The sequence below is a fragment of the Triturus cristatus genome, unplaced genomic scaffold, assembly GCF_964204655.1.
Source record: "Triturus cristatus unplaced genomic scaffold, aTriCri1.1 SCAFFOLD_157, whole genome shotgun sequence".
NCBI lineage: Eukaryota > Metazoa > Chordata > Amphibia > Caudata > Salamandridae > Triturus > Triturus cristatus.
The window spans coordinates 771982-785906 of NW_028188052.1; positions in this window are offsets into that span (position 1 = coordinate 771982).

Below are 13925 nucleotides of genomic sequence, written 5' to 3' on the forward strand. Positions count from 1 at the left end.
CACTAATTAAAGTGACCACCCTGTACCATGCCAAGCAACCCTTATGGTGTGGTTGTAAGTCAACCTTTTCGGACTAGCTGCCCTAGTGGTAGCGTAGGCTAAGTAGTCTTTGAGGCTAAACTCGTTAAAGTGTGTTAAGCAGGCTGTTTTACCAAATATAACCCCCTTTTATACCAATGAAAGGACACCACACAGATATATATTCAAAATATATATGTATTTATTTCTCAAAGTAACCCCTAGACTCTTTATGAGCACAGGAGCACAAATCGTTAAACAAGACAATGTTATAATACACAGAAGTTGCACTTTATATGGATGGGCCCTGGTGGCCACTCAAACCATATACTAAAATAGTGGTATAAGTACCACGAACAGGAAAGGGAAAAGGCCTAGGGCCTCTAGAATCGCTGGGCCTACAAGGAGCTAACTTTAGTTAGTGACCAGGAGGTCCACGGGTTGCGTGTGCAGTGAGGAAAGTCACACACGTGCTCCCATAGGTTTTCAATCTGTGCGTAAAAGTTAAAAAGTTACTGCAGAAAGGGTCTTCTGGTTGGACTACGATCTCAAGATTCGAAACACAGACACTAGTGATGATTCTCTACACTTGGGCACCGGAGTGCCAGCTTTACCTCACCCACAGGAAGCGGGTGCATAGGTCTCGAAGTGCGTCGGGTTTCTTCTATCGATTCAATGGAGCCTGATGACAAAGATGCTGCAGGCGGTCGGTCCAGAAGAGCTGCGTTGGATCCAAGGGTGGATCGGAGTTGTAGAAGACCTGAAAGCAGAGGGGACAGTGTTCACAGTCACTAGCCAGTGACCGGCGTGGCACCAGGTAGGTACCAGGCGATGTCGGGTGCAAACAGGTGGTTAGGTGTAGCTTGTCTCCGCAGCCACGTGGTCCCTGAAGGTCGACGACGTCCAGGAGTCAAGTCACGAGCTGTACCACTCAGGTTCTCGCTGTCGGCGGTGTCGGCTACTCGAAAGAAGAAAACAAGCCTTGGCAAAGGCAGGAGTCATGGAAAGAGAGGAAAGCTGATTGTTCTGACCAGCAAGGTCAGAGGGGCTGCTCTTTTGGAGAGCAGCTAGGGCCAGTCTGGAGCAACCAGACCAGCATCATTAGTTTCAAGTTTCGTCGCCAAAATGGCCACTAGCCAACGGGCCAGGGACCGGGCAGGCGTGTCGAGGTGCAAAGTGCAGAGGGGCCCCACGCAGATCGTGGAGATGCTGGAGGGCTCACCTTTGATGCAGATGCTGCTCGATGGTTGGGCTTCTCAGGACCCAAAGCACAACTTGGAGGGAGCCTCTGTTGTTGCGCTTTCAGCTTGTCGTCGGTCTTCCAAGATGGCTGGCTCCACGTGTCTCGGTGCCTCCACGGGTTCCTTCTTTGCAGGGACTGTGGATCGGGTGGTGAGAGGTCTGGAGGTCCAGGTCTTGTCGGGCTCTGGGCTCGGGCTCCGGCAGGAGTCGGCGGCAAAGCAGATGTTCAATAGCTGGTTGGTGCTTGCGTTAGCAAGATGGTCACTCCCTGACCATAGGGGAGATTTCCTTCAGTCCTCTGTGCAGCAGAGCGTCGAAGTTCCCTTCTTCTTCTTGTGGTTAAGTTGATTCCAGGATGTCTGAAGTCTTAGGACACAGCTCCTACCTTTAAGCGGATTCTAGGGGCCGGACTACCTGCTAGGTCCCTCCCTAAGGGTGGGACCAGGAAGGGGGGTGGTTACACCCCCAATCCTTTGTCCAGCTCGCCCCAGGTCCAGGGCTGGTGTGCCCCAGGACCGGATTGAACTGGCATATGCACCGAGGCTCCTTGTGAGCCTCAGGCATGTCTGGTTTCTTTCAAGCCCTACCTGACCAATACACAAAATCCTGTCTGGGGTGGTGCTCGCACCTCCCCTGGCAGAAAACCCTTTGTCCACGTCTCCCAAGCTGGAAGGACTCCCAGCAGCAGGAGGGCAGACTTGTGTCTGTGGTGGCAGCATCCATTTTGTGGAGCTGAGGCTATGTCTGATTTTACCCGGGTTTCAGGTACTGTACATGTCGTGTCCCTCTAGAAGGGTGGAATGCTAACCCCGTCGCCAGAATTGGCGAGGGGTTAGTATTCCAATTCGTATGACACCTTACTCGACATGTTTTGATAAAGCCAAACCAAAGATAGCATTTAACCGCGAGGTTCATAATGCACTTAAGAGTATATGGTATGGCGATATCTAGAAAGAGTAAAAGGAAGTGGTTCCGATCACTGCAGACAGGCTCAGCTCATGCCAGAGCACCATCTCACACGAAACCAAGCACTCTGCCATAGGAGTGACTTATAGGTTAACATGTGTCCCATTTAAGGTTAGGTATAGGTATACTACACCTAAGTAAGAGGTGATTACACCAACTTACCCCAGCTGAGTGATCAGCCAGTTGTGTCAAATTGTTAGGATAGGCCAGGGGTGGCATAATACATGCTTCAGCCCCTGGTAGACCTTAGATACACCAATGCCCTGGGTACCTAGTGTACACTGGTACAGGGGCTCACAGTGTGATCCAACCAATTGGGTATGAATGGCAGGATCTCAGGCCAACTAAGTCGAAAAACCAGCTAGACACTAGGCAAAAAATTGGGGGTAACCATAGTCAGATATCCACCTTCCTAAACTGACACTGACTGACTGACACTGACTGACACTGACTGACTGACACTGACACTGACTGACACTGACTGACTGACACTGACACTGACTGACACTGACTGACTGACACTGACTGACACTGACTGACTGACACTGACTGACACTGACTGACACTGACTAACTGACTAACACTGATTGACACTCACTGACACTGACTGACTGACACTGACTGACTGACACTGACTGACACTGACTCTGACTGACACTGACTGAGACTGACTGACTGACACTGACTGAATGAGACTGACTGACTGATACTGACTGACTGAGACTGACTGATACTGACTGACTGACACTGACTGACACTGACTGACACTGACTGACAACGACTGATACTGACTGACTGACTCACCGACTGACTGACACTGACTGACTGACTGACACTGACTGACTGACACTGACAGACACTGACTGACAGACACTGACTGACTGACACTGACTGACTCTCTGACTGACTGACACTGACTGACACTGACTCTGACTGACACTGACTGACTGACACTGACTGACTGATTGACACTGACTGACAGACACTGACTGACTGACACTGACTGACAGACACTGACTGACTGACACTGACTGACTGACTCTACGACTGATGAACACTGACTGACACTGACTGACACTGACTCTGACTGACACTGACTGACAGACACTGACTGACTGACACTGACTGACTGACACTGACTGACTGACTCTCTGACTGACTGACACTGACTGACAGACACTGCCTGACTGACACTGACTGACAGACACTGACTGACTGACACTGACTGACTGACTCTCCGACTGATGCACACTGACTGACACTGACTGACACTGACTCTGACTGACACTGACTGACTGACACTGACTGACACTGACTGACTGACACTGACTGACTGACACTGACTGACCAACACTGACTGACTGACACTGGCTGACTGACACTGGCTGACACTGGCTGACACTGACTGACGCTGACTGACTGACACTGACTGACACTGACTGACACTGACTGACTGACACTGACTGACTGACACTGACTGACACTGACTGACTGACACTGACACTGACTGACACTGACTGACTGACCCTGACACTGACTGACACTGACTGACTGACACTGACTGACACTGACTGACACTGACTGACTGACACCGACTGATACTGACTGACTGACACTGGCTGACACTGACTGACACTGACTGACACTGACTGGCTGACACTGACTGACTGACACTGACTGACTGACACTGACTGACACTGACTGATACTGACTGACTGACTGACACTGACTGACTGACACTGACTGACACTGACTGACTGATACTGACACTGACTGACACTGACTGACTGATACTGACACTGACTGACACTGACTGACACTGACTGACAGTCACTGACTGACAGACACTGACTGACTGACACTGACTGACTGACACTGACTGACTGACTCTCTGACTGACTGACACTGACTGACAGACACTGCCTGACTGACACTGACTGACAGACACTGACTGACTGACACTGACTGACTGACTCTCCGACTGACGCACACTGACTGACACTGACTGACACTGACTCTGACTGACACTGACTGACTGACTGACACTGACTGACACTGACTGACTGACACTGACTGACTGACACTTACTGACCGACACTGACTGACTGACACTGGCTGACTGACACTGGATGACACTGGCTGACAGTGACTGACATGACTGACTGACACTGACTGACACTGACTGACTGACACTGACTGACTGACACTGACTGACACTAACTGACTGACACTGACACTGACACTGACTGACACTGACTGACTGACACTGACACTGACTGACACTGACTGACTGACACTGACTGACACTGACTGACTGACACTGACTGACACTGACTGACTGACACTGACTGACACGGACTGACACTGACTAACTGACTAACACTGATTGACACTCACTGACACTGACTGACTGACACTGACTGACTGACACTGATTGACACTGACTCTGACTGACACTGACTGAGACTGACTGACTGACACTGACTGAATGAGACTGACTGACTGAGAATGACTGACTGAGACTGACTGATACTGACTGACTGACACTGACTGACACTGACTGACACTGACTGACTGACACCGACTGATACTGACTGACTGACTCACCGACTGACTGACACTGACTGACTGACTGACACTGACTGACTGACACTGACTGACACTGACTGACTGATACTGACTGACTGACACTGACTGACACTGACTGACTCTGACTGACACTGACTGACTGACACTGACTGACTGACACTGACTGACACTGGCTGACACTGGCTGACACTGACTGGCTGACAGTGACTGACACTGACTGACAGACACTGACTGAAAGACACTGACTGACAGACACTGACAGACACTGACTGACACTGACAGACACTGAATGACTGACACTGACTGATACTGACAGACACTGACTGACAGACACTGACTGACACTGACAGACACTGACTGACAGACACTGACTGACTGACACTGACTGACTCTCTGACGGACTGACACTGACTGACACTGACTCTGACTGACACTGACTGACTGACACTGACTGACTGATTGACACTGACTGACAGACACTGACTGACTGACACTGACTGACAGACACTGACTGACTGACACTGACTGACTCTACGACTGATGAACACTGACTGACACTGACTGACACTGACTCTGACTGACACTGACTGACAGACACTGACTGACTGACACTGACTGACTGACACTTACTGAATGACACTCTTACTGACTGACACTGACTGACAGACACTGCCTGACTGACACTGCCTGACAGACACTGACTGACTGACACTGACTGACTGACTCTCTGACTGACGCACACTGACTGACACTGACTGACACTGACTCTGACTGACACTGACTGACTGACACTGACTGACACTGACTGACTGACACTGACTGACTGACACTGACTGACCGACACTGACTGACTGACACTGGCTGACTGACACTGGCTGACACTGGCTGACACTGACTGACACTGACTGACTGACACTGACTGACACTGACTGACACTGACTGACTGACACTGACTGACTGACACTGACTGACTGACACTGACTGACACTGACTGACTGACACTGACACTGACTGACACTGACTGACTGACACTGACACTGACTGACACTGACTGACTGACACTGACTGACACTGACTGACTGACACTGACTGACACTGACTGACTGACACTGACTGACACTGACTGACACTGACTAACTGACTAACACTGATTGACACTCACTGACACTGACTGACTGAGACTGACTGACTGAGACTGACTGATACTGACTGACTGACACTGACTGACACTGACTGACACTGACTGACTGATACTGACTGACTGACACTGGCTGACACTGACTGACACTGACTGACACTGACTGGCTGACACTGACTGACTGACACTGACTGACTGACACTGACTGACACTGACTGACACTGACTGACTGACTGACACTGACTGACTGACACTGACACTGACTGACACTGACTGACTGATACTGACACTGACTGACTGTAGGAGAGTAGGGTCTGCTATCCTATGGTCACCCCAAATTTTTGCTTTTTGCTTCACTGGTTTTTGACATATTGAGGCTGTGGGCCTGCCAATCAGACCCCCAGCCTGCTGTTCTCTCTACTAAATTAAAACTATGCACCCTAGGTGCATAACCAATTGGAAGTGGATCACCCTGTCAGCCCCTGTACCAGTGTACACTAGGTACCCAGGGCATTGGTGTACCCAAGGCCTGCCAGGGGCTGAAGCATGTATTATGCCACCCCAGGCTTGGCCTAACAATTTGACACAACTGGCTGATCACTCAGCTGGGGTAAGTTGGTGTAATCACCTCTTACTTAGGTGTAGTATACCTATACCTAACCTTAAATGGGACACATGGTAACCTATAAGTCACTCCTATGGCAGGCCTTAACAATCCTGAAGGCAGAGTGCTTGGTTCCATGTGAGATGGTGCTCTGGCATGAGCTGAGCCTGTCTGCAGTGGTCGGAACAACTTCCTTCTACTGTTTCCAGATATCGTCATACCATATACACTTAAGTGCATTAGGAACCTCGCGGTTAAATGCTATCTTTGGTTTGGCTTTATCAAAACATGTCGAGTAAGGTGTCATACGAATTGGAATACTAACCCCTCGCCAATTCTGGCGACGGGGTTAGCATTCCACCCTTCTAGAGGGACACGACATGTACAGTACCTGAAACCCGGGTAAAATCAGACATAGCCTCAGCTCCACAAAATGGATGCTGCCACCACAGACACAAGTCTGCCCTCCTGCTGCTGGGAGTCCTTCCAGCTTGGGAGGTGTGGACAAAGGGTTTCCTGCCAGGGGAGGTGCGTGCACCACCCCAGACAGGACTTTGTGTATTGGTCAGGTAAGGCTTGAAAGAAACCAGACATGCCTTTGGCTCACAAGTAGCCTCGGTGCATATGCCAGTTCAAACCGGTCCTGGGGCACACCAGTCCCGGGCCTGGGGCGAGCTGGACAAAGGATTGGGGGTGTAACCACCCCCCTTCCTGGTCCCACCCATAGGGAGGGACCTAGCAGGTAGTCCGGCCCCTAGAATCCGCTTAAAGGTAGGAGCTGTGTCCTAAGACTTCAGACATCCTGGAATCAACTTAACACTAAGAAGAAGACGGGAACTTCGACGCTCTGCTGCACAGAGGACTGAAGCCAATCTCCCCTGTGGTCAGGGAGTGACCACCTTGCTAACGCAAGCACCATCCAGCGAATCAACGTCTGCTTTGCTGCCGCCTCCCGCCGGAGCCCGAGCCCAGAGACTGACAAGACCTGGACCTCCAGACCTCTCACCGCCCGATCCACAGTCCCTGAAAAGAGGAGACCCGTGGAGGCACCGAGACACGTGGAGCCAGCCATCTTGAAACGACCATGACAAGCTGACAAGTGCAACAACCGAGGCTCCCTCCAAGTTGTGCTTTGGGATCTGAGAAGCCCAACCCCCGAGCAGCATCTGCACCAAAGGTGAGCCCTCCAGCATCTCCACGATCTGCGTGGGGCCCTTCTGCATTTTGCCACTCGACGCGCCTAACCGGTTGCTGGCCCGCTGGCTAGTAGCCATCTTGGCGACGAACTCTACGAAATACACTGCTGGTCTGGTTGCTCCAGACTGGCCCTTGCTCCCCTCCAAAAGAGCAGACCTTCTGACCTTGCTGGTCAGAACCATCAGCTTATTTCATCTCCTACAACAATTGCTTTTGCCAAGGCTTGTTTGCTTCGATCAAGTGGCCGACACTGCCGACAGCGAGAGCCTGCGTGGGACAGCTCGTGAACCAACTCCTGGACGTCGTCAACCTCCAGGGACCACGTGGCTGCAGAGACAAGCTACACCTTTCTTCCTGTTTGCACCCGACATTGCCTGGTACCCACCTGGTGCCACGCTGGTCACTGGCTAGTGACTGTGAACACTGTCCCCTCTGCTTACAGGTCTTCAACATCTCCGATCCACTCTTGGATCCACTGCATCTCTCCCGGACCGACCGCCTGCAGCATCTTTGTCTTCAGGCTCCACGGAACAGATAGAAGAAACCCGACGCACTTCGAGGCCTATGCACCCGCTTCCTGTGGGTGAGGTAAAGCTGGCACACCTGTGCCCAAGTGTAGTATTACATCTCTAGTGCCTGTGTTCCAAATCTTGAGTTCCTAGTCCATCCGGAAGATCCTCTTTGCAGTAACTTTGTACTTTTTACGCACCCATTGAAACCTATGGGAGCACGCGTGTGACTATTTGCTCTGCACACGCCACCCGTGGGCCTCCTGGTCACTAACTGAAGTTAGCTCCTTGTAGGCCCAGCGATTCTAGAGGCCCTAGGCCTTTTCCCTTTTCTGTTTGTGGTACTTATATCACTATTTTAGTATATGGTTTGAGCGGCCACCAGGGCCTATCCATATAAAGTGCAACTTCTGTGTATTCTACTGTAATCTTGTTTGACGATTTGTGCTCCTGTGCTCATAAAGAGACTAGGGGTTACTTTGAGAAATAAATACATATATATTTTGAATATATATCTGTGTGGTATCCTTTCATTGGTATAAAAGGGGGTTACATTTGGTAAAACAGCTGGCTTAACACGCTTCACGAGTTTAGCCTCAAAGACTGCTTAGCCTACGCTACCACTAGGGCAGCTAGTCCGAAAAGGTTGACTTACAACCACACCATAAGGGTTGCTTGGCATGGTACAAGGTGATCACTTTAACTAGTGAGCATCATATACCAGGCCAACTTCTCACATTGGTGAGCAGCGGTTGGATTTGCGCTTGCTGTGTATTACCATTGTAATCTCTTGGTTACCAATTGAAAGATCACATAGGTACCTGTAGGTACATATAAAACAAGATTAGATATACATAAGTTCTACTGAACTTAGTTGTTGTAGAGCAAAGGGAGTAGCACACCCTGACTACAACTACTAGATAGGTTTAGTAGGTAAACCCAAGTGTAGGTAGATTGCAACACATCCACCCACACTTAAGAGCAATGGCCGGGGCAGAGGGGTCCACTGTACCCATCTCTGTTGAGAGTGACCCCCAGAGGGCACCATCCAGCTTTGCTACCCTTAACCAGAATGAGCTCAGGCATTTGGCAACTCTTAGAGGCCTTAAACAGCCCAAGAACCCTACCTCTGCTGAGCTCAGAGAACTCTTACAAAATGATGAGAATCAGAGAGAACTCAGGAAAGCTTCCCAGTTAGCCCCCTTAGGGTCAGGAACAGGAGGCCCCCCTTCTGAAGATGCTACAGAGGTACCCAGTTCCAATAGCCATCCCTTAGATGAGAATCATACTACAGGGGAGGAAAGTGGTGAGGATACAGAAAGTAGTGATGATGAAGGGAGAACTAGCCCAGTGCCAAGTGTTATACTTGGCCCAGCTAAACTAAGGCTATTGGGAATTGACAGTGGGTTTACCCCATTGGATCTCCCCAGTGGACTTAACACAGGGCTTGGGAGGCAAAGGAATCGCTCAGGTGACTCCAATGCTTCCCATGGCTCTAGAGGCTCTCAAGGTCACTCCAGGAAAAGGATGACCACCCCTCAGAGGAGGGAACATGAGGCCAGAATGCAGGAAGCCCAGCTGAGGATCAGGAAGCAGGAGCTAGAGGTAGCCCTGATGGAAGAAAAACTGAACAAGGCTAGGCAACCTAGAGAGAGTGGGCCTATACCCACTGGTGGCAGCATTGTCCCTAAGGACAAAGATAGGGTCTTTGATAATAGGAACCTGTCTAAGGTTGTGCCCCCCTACAAAAGTGGGGATGACATCCACAAATGGATAACTGCTCTTGAGAGAGCCTGCAAAGTACAGCAGGTTCCTGAAGACCAGTGGGCAGCAATCATCTGGCTCTCCTTTGAAGGAAGAGGCAGAGACAGACTCCTCACTGTTAGAGAAGAGGATGTCAGAAATTACAGAGTCCTGAAGAGTGTTCTGGTAGATGGGTTAGGCTTAACCACTGAACAGTACAGGTTAATGTTCAGAGACACCCAAAAGACACAGACTCAGGACTGGTCTGAATATGTTGAATGTGCCACTAAGGCTTTGGAGGGTTGGTTGCTGGGAAGTAAGGTATCTGATTTTACAGGATTGTATAATTTGATGATGAGAGAACAGATTTTAATTAACTGTCAAAACCAGCAACTGCATCAACACTTGGTTGACTCTGATCTGACCTCTCCCCAAGAATTGGGAAAGAAGGCAGACAAATGGGTCAGAACCAGGGTTAAGCAAAAGAACCAGAACCAGGGCCAAGGGGGTGATCAGAAGAAAACAGACCAAAAGGGTGGAGATCAGAAATCTAAAGACCAGAAGTCTTCAACAGGGCCCCAAACTACTGCTAAGGAGGGTGGGTCCCAACAACAGTCCAAAAAGAAGAAAGAATGTCAAAAGAAACCCTGGTGCAATCATTGCAAAAATACAACTCACTGGACTAGTGATTGCAAAAAGGGTGGAGCCCCCAACACTGTTGCCCCTAAGGCACCTGCTCCCAGTACTACTGTTAGCAGTGTTGGTCCCCAGACAAAGGGTGTAGTGGGAATCACTATGGGAACTGAAGGAGATTCTGACTTAGACAGAACCCTGACACAGGCAGTCTTGATCTGTGATGGGGACATTGATTTGTGCCTGACTGTGAGCCCCAGTAACCTGGGCAAGTACAGACAGACTCCTTTAATTAATGACAAAGTGGCTCAAGCCTACAGGGACACATGTGCCAGTGTCACTATGGTGACACCAGGCTTTGTGGACCCTGGACAGTACATACCAGGTGAGAACTACCTGGTGACCAATGCCAGCAATGCCACTACTTCACATAGTGTGGCAGTTGTTAACTTCTTATGGGGAGGGGTAACTGGCCTCAAAAGGGTTGTGGTTAGTGCAGACCTCCCAGTAGAATGTTTGTTGGGCAATGACCTAGAGAGTTCTCTATGGTCAGAAGTGGAGTACAGGACTCATGCAGAGATGTTAGGTATATCATCACATGTCCTTGCTGTGACTAGGTCACAGGCCATAAAGTGCCTCACTGAACCTCAGGTCTTGGATCCTGGAACAATGGACCAAGCACCTACCAAGAAGAAGAACAGGAGGGTCAAGGCTGTGCCTCCCCCCCTGCCTCAGAGTGATGATCAGCCTTCCCAGGAAGCTGATCTAGAGGACCCTGAAGGAACTGTCCCTGAAGAGCTTGAACCTGATCAGGTTGAGTTTCTGGGGACAGGGGGACCTTCAAGGGCTGACTTGAGGCAGGCTCAGTTATCCTGTCCCTCTCTTGAACCCCTCAGACAGCTGGCTGCTGCTGAGGCTGCTGGGAATGCTCAAGGTACCCATAAAGTGTATTGGGATGAAGGGCTCCTTTATTCAGAGGCTAGAGACCCCAAGCCTGGTGCTACCAGGAGGTTGGTTATACCTCTGCAATTTAGGGGCTTCCTTCTTACCTTGGCCCATGATATTCCTTTAGCAGGACACTTAGGCCAGAACAAGACTTGGGACAGGCTTGTCCCTCACTTTCACTGGCCTCATATGAATGAAGATACAAAGGAGTTTTGTCGCTCCTGTGTGACCTGCCAAGCCAGTGGCAAATCAGGTGGCACAACAAAGGCCCCCCTAATACCACTACCTGTGGTGGGGGTCCCCTTTGAAAGAGTGGGAATAGACATAGTGGGTCCCATGGATCCTCCCACTGCATCTGGGCACAGATTTATACTGGTGGTAGTGGATCATGCCACCAGGTATCCAGAGGCAATTCCCCTTAGGACCACTACAGCTCCTGTTGTGGCCAGGGCCCTGCTGGGAGTATTCTCCAGAGTGGGGTTTCCTAAGGAGGTAGTATCTGACAGAGGTACCAACTTTATGTCAGGATACTTGACAGCTATGTGGAAGGAATGTGGTGTCAACTACAAATTCACCACCCCTTATCACCCACAATGCAATGGGCTTGTTGAGAGATTCAACAAGACCCTAAAGGGTATGATCAAAGGATTACCTGAAAAGCTCAGGCGAAGATGGGACATCCTTCTACCCTGCCTTCTGTTTGCTTACAGAGAGGTCCCACAAAAAGGAGTTGGCTACAGCCCCTTTGAATTGTTGTTTGGGCACCCTGTAAGAGGCCCACTGTGTTTGGTGAAGGAAGGATGGGAGTTACCTCTCAAAAAGCCTAAGCTAGACATAGTGGACTATGTACTTGGTCTCCGCTCCAGGATGGCTGAGTATATGGAGAAGGCATCCAAAAACCTTGAGGCAAGCCAGGCCTTACAGAAAGCTTGGCATGACCAAAAGGCTGTCTTGGTTGAGTTTCAGCCAGGACAGAAGGTATGGGTGTTGGAGCCAGTGGCCCCAGCAGCACTCCAAGACAAATGGTCTGGACCCCATACAATCCTGGAAAAGAAGGGAGAGGTCACCTACTTGGTCGACCTAGGAACTCCCAGGAGTCCCCACAGGGTACTCCATGTTAACAGGCTTAAAGCATATGTTGACAGGGCAGACATGGGCTTGCTCATGGCTACAGATGAGGGACAGGAGGAAGAGAGTGACCCTCTCCCAGACCTGTTGTCTCAGAACCCTGAAGATGGCTCAGTTGAAGGAGTGACCCTTGGAGGCAACCTCACTGCCCATCAGCAGACTGAATGTAGACAGGTTCTACAATCATTTTCACATATGTTTTCCTTGATACCTAGTCAAACTGACTGGTGTACCCATGTGGTGGACACTGGTGACAGTCTGCCTGTAAAGAACAAGCTTTACAGACAACCGGACCACGTCAGGGACTGTATAAAGGCTGAGGTACATAAAATGCTGGAATTAGGTGTCATTGAACCCTCAGAGAGCCCCTGGGCTAGCCCAGTGGTTCTGGTCCCCAAACCTCACACCAAAGATGGCAAGAGAGAGATGAGGTTCTGTGTGGATTACAGAGGACTCAATGCTGTCACCAGGACAGATGCACACCCTATTCCAAGGGCAGATGAGCTCATAGACAAACTAGCTTCTGCAAAGTTTTTGAGCACATTTGACTTAACAGCTGGCTATTGGCAAATCAGATTAGCTGAGGAGTCTAAGGCCAAAACAGCATTCTCAACCCCAGGTGGGCACTACCAGTTTGTGGTGATGCCCTTTGGTCTGAAGAATGTACCTGCCACCTTCCAAAGGCTGGTGAACCAAGTCCTTACTGGGTTGGATGACTTTTGCGCAGCATATCTTGATGACATTGCTGTCTTCAGCTCCACCTAGGAGGATCACCTGATCCACCTGAAGAAGGCTCTTGAGGCTCTGCAAAGGGCAGGCCTCACTATCAAGGCTACTAAGTGCCAGATAGGGCAGAGTAAGGTTGTATATTTGGGCCACCTTGCAGGTGGAGGCCAAGTTCAACCACTGGAGAGTAAGATACAATCCATCAAGGACTGGTCCCCTCCAACCACCCAGACTCAAGTTCGAGCTTTCTTGGGCTTGACTGGGTACTACAGGAAGTTTGTTAAGAACTATGGGTCCATTGTGACTCCTCTTAATGATCTGACATCCAAGAAGATGCCCAAAAAGGTTCAGTGGACAGTAAGCTGTCAAAAGGCATTTGATGACCTGAAGGAGGCCATGTGCTCTGCACCTATCCTGAAAAGTCCTGACTACTCCAAAGAGTTTATTGTCCAAACAGATGCTTCTGAGTTGGGTGTGGGAGCTGTGC